Here is an 8943-nt window from a genome sequence, read left to right on the forward strand (position 1 = left end):
ATCTATATCTATATCTATATCTATATCTATATCTATATCTATATCTATATCTATATCTATATCTATATCTATATCTATATCTATATCTATATCTATATATCTATCTATCTATCTATCTATCTATCTATCTATCTATATAATTTAAATGCAGATGCTGAACTATTTTTAATTTCTGGGAGAACTTACCAGTTTGATCATCTGTAGCATATTTTCAGAGGAAGCCTATAAAATTAGTAATGTCCAGTGGTATTTCTTCAAACTGTCACTATCCTTAAAGTTTTTTTCTCAAAATATATATACAGATGGCATAAGAAAGCAACTGTAAGATAATCCAAGAAAGTTTTTCTCAAAAAAATTAATTACCTATATTTTGCATTATCCATTATATCATAATTTCAATGAATACCCTTAACAATATTTCTATATTAAAACAACATTTTTTTCTACAAAATGACTGTTGAAGAATGTACATCAAGGCCAAGGTTATTACTCTTGGTACTATCCTATTATGAAGAATGATTTAGGTTAAAATGTTTATTAGATAAAATTATTTTCCAGTCATAAACCTTAGTTTGATATATTTTAATAATCTACTATTAACTTCTAAGTGTTTGGTGGATGTTAAAAATCATAATTTACACAATAGTTTCTTGTTACATCATAGGAACATGTGAATGTTATTTAGCTGAGTTTGTATTTATAATAAGCACAATTTTGTTGTAGCAATTTTCAGGGAAAGAAAGATAATACTACAACTGAATTTAATAAGACCTGTTATAAAATTTCTAAACATGTCCACACTAGAAAGATATTAAAAAAGTCATGATAATTTCCTTGAAGTAAAAATTGTCAACAACGTAGTAAATACAAATCCCCGTGGAAGAGTACAACACAAAGGTTCTTGAAATAAGCTCAATAAAATGTTATGGAATTCCAAAACTCAAAATACCTGCTTAAACAATAAAAGTTCCATTAGTTTAAATGAAATACCTTCTTCAAAGGAAAGAAAAACAAACAAAATTCTCATTATTGAGATGGTTGCAACAGAGATCATTCTTTCTAATTTAAGATAAGAAGAGCATGTCTATACCAGGTTATACCTGTCTATATCTGTCTTTGACCAGATCCCAATTATTACCTATATCTATAAAATTATTGCCTTTATCTATATATGTATAGAAAAATATGTATATGTATATATCTTTTACTTATATTCTTTCTTTGATCTTCAACTTCAAGATGATTTAGAAAAAGATAAATTGTTATTATTTAAATGATTTTCATGTGGCTTCTGTTCTCACAAACCTTGATTTTTTTTATTTTTTATTTTGCATCCGATTTAAAGTATTTTATTGTCTTGGCTTATAAGCTTGTTTCTCTTGCATATTTTGGGATTTTCAATAGGTTATATGTGCAGTCATCTGATCAAAGATTATGATGTTTTATTGCTACAATAAAACAATGCATGACTTAAACTCTACATTTTAATAAAAAGCCAAATATATCAGGTTATAAAATGCACTGCATAGCTGAGCTTCAGATTAGCATATCTGCTAAAACTTCATGAAGGAGATATAAATACCTAAAGTATTAAAGTAGCCAGTTTATAGACAGAATTATTTATGCTTTAGGACACTAACTTTCTCTAGGAACATTAAAATAAATGAAAATGCTTAGCATTTTTGTTAGCTGAATTTGGCATTTAATATAAAAACAAAACAGAATGATCTCAGTGAACAATACAAAGGTACCACATGTTCCAGAAAAAAACATTTTTGTATTGTTTCTTACACTGTAATTTGTGTTGAGTTATGTGATGTTTGTCCAAACATTATCTTTTCTCAAGTATCAGTTTGTAATTTAAAAAGTAACTCATTTTGTTAAATAAATTAATATATAAAATATATTTTCAGAAATGCTGGATAAAAGAAGTAATTCTAACCATTGAAATCTTTAATCTAAGAGTGAGTCGTTTTTATTCAGAGGTGTTTCATCCCTCTTCTTGGTCTTATCTAGAAGAGTCTCACCTAAAGTAGTACTAAATAGAAGCCATTCTCTTTATATATGAACAACACAGTAGATATGGTAACAATAAGAAATGAGGAACGATTGTCATTGTCATTCTGTTACAGGAGTCCATTAGGAAGAATTTGGGTATTTTTGTTGGTAGCTTTGTTCCTTTTTGTTTGGTTTTACTGACTTGGAACAGCCTAAGAAGCTATGACTGGATATTATCACTCTATAATCATAAAGTACATGTCATTTCCAACATATTTTGTGGTATTGCAGTGAGGGAACTACATTGCTTTAAACATCTTACTGTTTCCAATGAATGGTTGGTTTTAGGCACAGTGAATATATCATGCAGACAGAAAGGCAGACAGACAGACACACAGAAATGCAGACAGACACACAGAATGACAGACAGACAGACAGACAGACAGACACACACACACACACACACACACACACACGTACACACTGCTGAGAGTAGGGCATGAATTTGGGTCACAAAGACAACTATGAATCTAGGTGGTGTTGAGGCTGAACATGTAGGAATTAATAACATTGGAATTCCAATATATAGTAAGATTGATCACGATAATTTTTCCTTAGAAGTCAGTTAACTCTGAGCAGCTTGAGTAAATGTAAGAAAGCAGAATAAGCATATAGTTACAAATGATCACACAGAATAGTATCAACTTGGTTATAAGTTGGGTGGACATTTAGTTTGAAAAGACAAGTCTCAAATATAATTTCCTACAAAAGAAAGTTCCCATAGGATTTAGTAGAGTATTTCACCTTTGACAAATCATTTGTAAGTATATACTATTAATTTTGTAGGCACATATCTTCTACTGAATAAAAGACTACATTTAGTAGATATTGTCCTATTTTGCTTCTCTGTTGTTATGATAAGACACTAACTATAACCAGTTTGAGGAGAAATGGTGTTTCGTTTTTTGTTTTTTGTTTTCTTTAACACACAGGTTATAGTAATAGCAAGGAAAGTCAAAGCAGAATCTCAAAGCAGGAATTCTGTGACAAGAACTGATAGGGAGACAGCAGAGAAATGCTGCTTAATGTTTTGCCTCCCCTGGGTTGTTGTCTAGCTAACATCTAAAATCCAGGCCAGCCTGCACAGAGCTATCTACACATACAATGTGGCAAGCTCGTTTCCAACAGTTAAATCACTCTCACAGGCCTGAAGTAGGCAGTGATGAAGAGAAAGAGAAAAGGCAATGGAGAATCTACCCAGCTTCTTTGGGAGTAGAGGAGAGCAAACCCGATAGGAAAAAAAGACAGTTGAAAAGGCACACCCTGAGAGACACTTCGGGAAGGAATAGTTCCTGAATCACTGATTGTGAGAAGCAGAAAAAAGATCTGTATGCTTTAATTTAATTAAGGAATGTGAGGGTTGAGAGGGTTTTGTTAATGAGTGTTTGAACAGAAGTTTGACATCAAATGCACACATCATATTTTGAGACTAGAATTGGAAATGAATACATGTGAGAATAAGTCTCAACAACTCAAGGAGATTTGTGGGAGAAAGAATATAAACAGGCATTAACCAGGAGTAAAGATAGTTATGTAAAGCTTTTGAAAATATACCGATATATTAATGGACTCAACTAAAGTAGAGTATATTATGATCAGTGGTAAACTTTTAGAAGAATATTTCAGACTAGTTTTAAATATACGTAGACAGACCTTGTGCTATGATGTGGTAAAACAGAAGAAAACAATAATATTAAAGGTATATGAAAATACATAAAGGATTGTTTCGTGATTGTTTGTTTTATTTATTTGAGTATTTAAGTATTAAAAATAATAATGGAACAGGATTATAGAATGTAAAAATACTTTTTATTTGCCTGTTGGCTTGGCATCTCAGAGGCTTGCTCCTGAATAAACTCACTCTTTCTTGTTCTTTCTGAGCTCTAGCTGGCTGGCTCAAATCAGGTGTTTTGGTCCAAACTCCATCGGAGCTGGAGCTGACTGATTCAAACTGACTTATCTCAGCTTCTGATAGAATTGCTTTGTTTGACCTCTAACTAAATCTGTCGATCTGTTTTAACCGTCTGGCTCCTTCTTAGTCTCTGCTTCATTCTGTCTTTACCTGCAACCGCTCTCTGTAAAACTGTCTGGGCAAAACTGCCTCCTCCCTCTTCACACTGAACTGCCATGAAACCCAGAGCACCTCACTGCCTCTCAAGTTGCTTACTCAACTGACTGACTGAGAACTAGGGGATCTACATGCCTCTGTCTCCTGAGTGTTAGGATTAAAGACATGGACTACCATGTCTGGACCTAAGTTTTTCTTTACCTGAAACTTTCTGTATACCAGGATGACTTTGAACTCAGAAATCTACTGGCCTCTATCTCCTGAGATGAAAGGTATGTCATTATTCTAGCCAGATTACACATAACTAGAAGGTTGTTGGGTGGTGATGCATTATCATAGCAGCCATGTTGCTGGTTTAAAATCCCTCTACCATAAAACTTGAAGAACTATAAAACTGTGCAGGTGTGTGTGTGTGTGTGTGTGTGTGTGTGTGTGTGTGTTCTTATTTGAGTGTTGTGCAGTATGTGACTTTTAAGTGAAGGGGTGTGTTTGTATTTTGTTTTTGTGATGGTGGGGGAAAGATTGTAAAATCAGATGGTGGCCTTTGCTGTCTCAGTCTTCTTCTTTGCCTTGAATATGCTGTAGTTTTAGAAATCTCAATAGCCTCTTACACTATGAACATACTTTACAAGCCCAGAGTCATTTATTAATTGAAGATCATCATGTCTGAGCTGCTGTTGTCATTTTTTTCAGGAAATGGTCTCCTGTGACAATACTTTCAAGTTAATTCCCCATGTTCTTTTCTGTCAGATTTATTGTATGCAGGTTTATGGTTATGTATTTGATGTACTTGTACTTCAGTTTTGTGCAGGGAGACAGATATGGGTCTATTTGCATTCTTCTACATGCATACATCCAGTTAATCCAACACCACTCATTGAAGATCCTTTCTCTTTTTTTAAACAAATTTTTATTAGATATTTTCTTCATTTACATTTCAAATGCTATCCCGAAAGTCCCCTATACCCCCCCCCCCTGCCCTGCACCCCAAACCACCTATTCCTACTTCCTGGCCCTGGCATTCCCCTGTACTGGTGCATACAATCCTTGCAAGACCAAGGGCCTCTCCTCCCAATGAGGGCTGACTAGGCTTTCTTTTGCTACATATGCAGCTAGAGACACAAGCTCTGGGGATACTGGTTATTTTCATTGTATAGTTTTGGTTTCTTTGTCAAAACTCAAGTGTCCATTGATGTATGGGTAGACTTCTGGGTCTTCATTTTGGGTCCATTGATAAAAGGGTCTGTTTTTATTCTAATTCCATATAGTTTTCATTTCTATTGTTTGTAGTACAGCAGGAAAGCAGGGCTGGGGATACCTCTATACACTCTCTTGTTGTGCGGGATTGTTGGAATCCTGAATTTTTTATTTTTTTCATATGAAGGTGAGTATTATTTTTTTCAAGGTCTATTGTGGGACAGTAAAACCATGCCAGGAAGCTTGGTGGGTAGAGAAGGTTGAGACTCTGAGACTTGGTGGGCGCGTACCTGAGACTTACGAATTCCCACTCAAGATTCCTGGCCTGGAACATGTGCCACTCTCCCCTCTTCAGTAAAATAGCCCAAAATAGAGTTCTCCATCCTAATGAGATACCTAAAAGCTCCAAGGTTTTTGCTAATAAACTTCCCTTCCATAACATTCATCCATGCAAAGGGTATTTAATCTCAGGTCCACTCTGAGAAGTTGGTGTGGTATGGTATGGTAATGTATGCATCCATTTTCTTTCTTTTTATTAGATATTTTCTTTATTTACATTTCAAATGTTATCCTACTTCCTAGTTCCCCCTCTGAAAATACCATATCTCCTCCCGACTCCCCCTGCTTCCTAACCTACCCACTTCCATTTGTGGTCCTGGCATTCCCCTATACTGGGGAATAGAGCCTTCACAGGACCAAGGACATCTCCTCCCATTGATGACCTACTAAAGCCATCCTCTGCTACAAATACAGCTAGAGTCACAAGTTCCACCATGTGTTTTCTTTGATTAATGGTATAGTTCCAAGGAGCTCTGGGGGTACTGGTTACTTCATATTGATGTTCCTCCTATGGGGCTTCAGACCCCTTCAGCTCCCTGGGTACTTTCTCTAGCTCGTTCATTGGGGACCTTGTGCTACATCCAATGGATGACTGTGAGCATCCACTTNNGTATTTGTCAGGCACTGGCAGAGCCTCCCAGGAGACAGTTATATCAAGCTCCTGTCAGCAAGCTCCTGTCAGCAAACCCTGCCTAGTGTCTGGGTTTGGTGGTTGTTTATGGGATGGATCCCCAAGTGGGACAGTTTCTGGATGGTCATTCCTTCAGGCTCTGCTCTGAACTTTTTCTCTGTAACTCCTTCCATGGATATTTTGTCCACCCTTCTAAAGAGGATTCTAAACTTCTGGTCTTTATCCACTTATGTGTGTGTGCATATTATGTGTGTTCTTTTGTGATTGGGTTACCTCACTCAAGGTGATATCCTCCAGATCCATCTACCCAGCTATTAAAAACAATGAATTTATGCAATTCGCATCCATTTTCTACCATGAACAGTCAATAAACAGTTCAGAAACACGGACTGTCTCTTTCCTCACCATTGCCATCAGCAGGATGGAAAAGGCATTTGCCTAGAGAACTGCAGCTACATTTCCCATAGGAAAACCCATTTGCCCTACCAAACAACCTCCACCAAGGTAGGGACAATCACTGCTAAGCTAAGCCCTTTCCCCTACCCAGGTTAGATGACAGTCTCCATCCTGTGGGTCCCAAATCTGTTCTCAGCACTTCCTTGACTTCAAAGGTGCCTGGATGTCCAAGAGTCAGAGAACTCCCTCAGCTCTGGCCTCAACCCTGACCTCATCACTGGCCCAGGGACCCCAAATCCAGCTTTCCAAAATCTCAGATTCACTTTCACAGACCCAGAGAGCAGTGTCTTGGTGCTACCCCGAAGACCCCTGGCATGGGATAAACTCAGTTAAACTCCCTGTGTTTTGCCTCCCAAGTGACTGTGCCCAATAATCAGGTATTGAGCCTTATATTAGTGTACATAAATGTAAAACTAAATAATCAGAACACATTTTCTATATCCATGACATTCTCAAATAGTGAGAAAAAATAATAGTTAAATAACTTTAAGTCTATAGGTATAATACTTTTCAGATAAAATATTTACCACATGTTTGTTACTATCAAAATTAATAATTATGTTTTACTAAACCACTGTACTCTATATTTGTGCATAAATGCTTTATATGTTTTATGATTTCAATGCACTCACTAGATATGTAAATCATCTATTAATTTTATATTCAACAGGCAGCACTGTAGCAAAGTTTATTTTAGGTTTTTAAAATTCTTTTCAACCTTTCTTTTACTTATATTTCGAATTCTCAGGGGATTAAATCCTTAAAAATGAAGCTCATCTTCAATTAGTAAGAAGAACATATGCATGCTCTTCATTAAAATCCCCAGGTACCATGAGGAAGGGTTCATTTTGGGTTTTAGATAATTAAAGCCGCATACACGTTCTCTGATACTCCATCTGGCATTAGAATGTTTTCATCTATAGGCCACTAGAACTAACTGACTTCTGAAAAAGTTTAATAAATTCATTAATATTGGGACTCATGTGAATTTGGGTTATACAGTTGAGTGCCTTATTATAACCTAAATATTCTCTAATAAGAAACTAAATGAAGGTCTAGTTTATCTTCAGTGATAAACTTGCTAGGCTAACAATAAGGACCTTACAGTTTAGACAACCACTAACATGACAAAGAATGTAAAAACATCAGTATTTAAAGAATTTTGACTTTTGTTCCATTCTTTATAACATTCTCCACTCTTATATACATTCACCACCTTAAATATACACAAACAGGCAATATAGATGAAAAAATCAGGATAATCCTATGAAATTTGATGAATCCTTTTAAAATGATTATCTATTTCTAAAGCACTTTCTAATTAAAGTACCACTGATTATATTTAATATGTATTTAATCTGCATTGATAAATGTATAATGCTATGTATTTCACCTGTTTTTATTTTTTTTCTATTCTGAGTATTGCATCCATAGACTATAAAATGCAAATCAAAGACTTAAGTTCATTTGAATGTAACAATAATATAGTATAAATATTTTTCCAAATAAAGTTGGAGTAGGAATTTCACACTCCATACACTTGGTTAATAGTCTTCAATCAATCAAGTTCAAGATCACAATTTTGCTAGTATTCTGTTGGAACACAGTTATTCTTCATTATTTAAAAGTATGTGGATGGTATAAAGAATAGAGATGTACTGGTAAAAAATGGAGATATACTAGGATGAGATAAGTTATAAAAAAAATCAATTAACAGGAAAATTCTAAATGGAATGGGAGGTATACATAGGAAATGTTCAAGTATACCATCAGGAAGGGAATACATTGTAGGGATTTTCAGCTAATGAGGGTAAGCTTGTCAGCTGTCTTATGTGAAACAAAGAACTCTGGAACATAGATTGTAAGCACACAATTTCTCCAGACACAGTTCTACACTCAAGATATGAGAGAAGAGTACTTTCTCAGAATTATGTTTTTCATAATTTAATTGTATTTCCACAATCTAGCAAGAAATGAATCATTGTTTTCATTGCTCAGCAAAAAGCCATAAAGACTTAGGAATAAGAAGGTGATAATGCATAAGAAATTTAATTGAAATTTCTTCTGAAATTCTGTTTATTGACCTATCATGTACAAAGCAAACAATAGGATGCATTTACTTGCATGTACATTTTTGTATGGTGTGGTGTGTGTGTGTGTGTGTGTGTGTGTGTGTGTGTGTTTACACACGCAA

The sequence above is a fragment of the Mus pahari genome, chromosome 11 (assembly GCF_900095145.1).
Source record: "Mus pahari chromosome 11, PAHARI_EIJ_v1.1, whole genome shotgun sequence".
Lineage (NCBI taxonomy): Eukaryota > Metazoa > Chordata > Mammalia > Rodentia > Muridae > Mus > Mus pahari.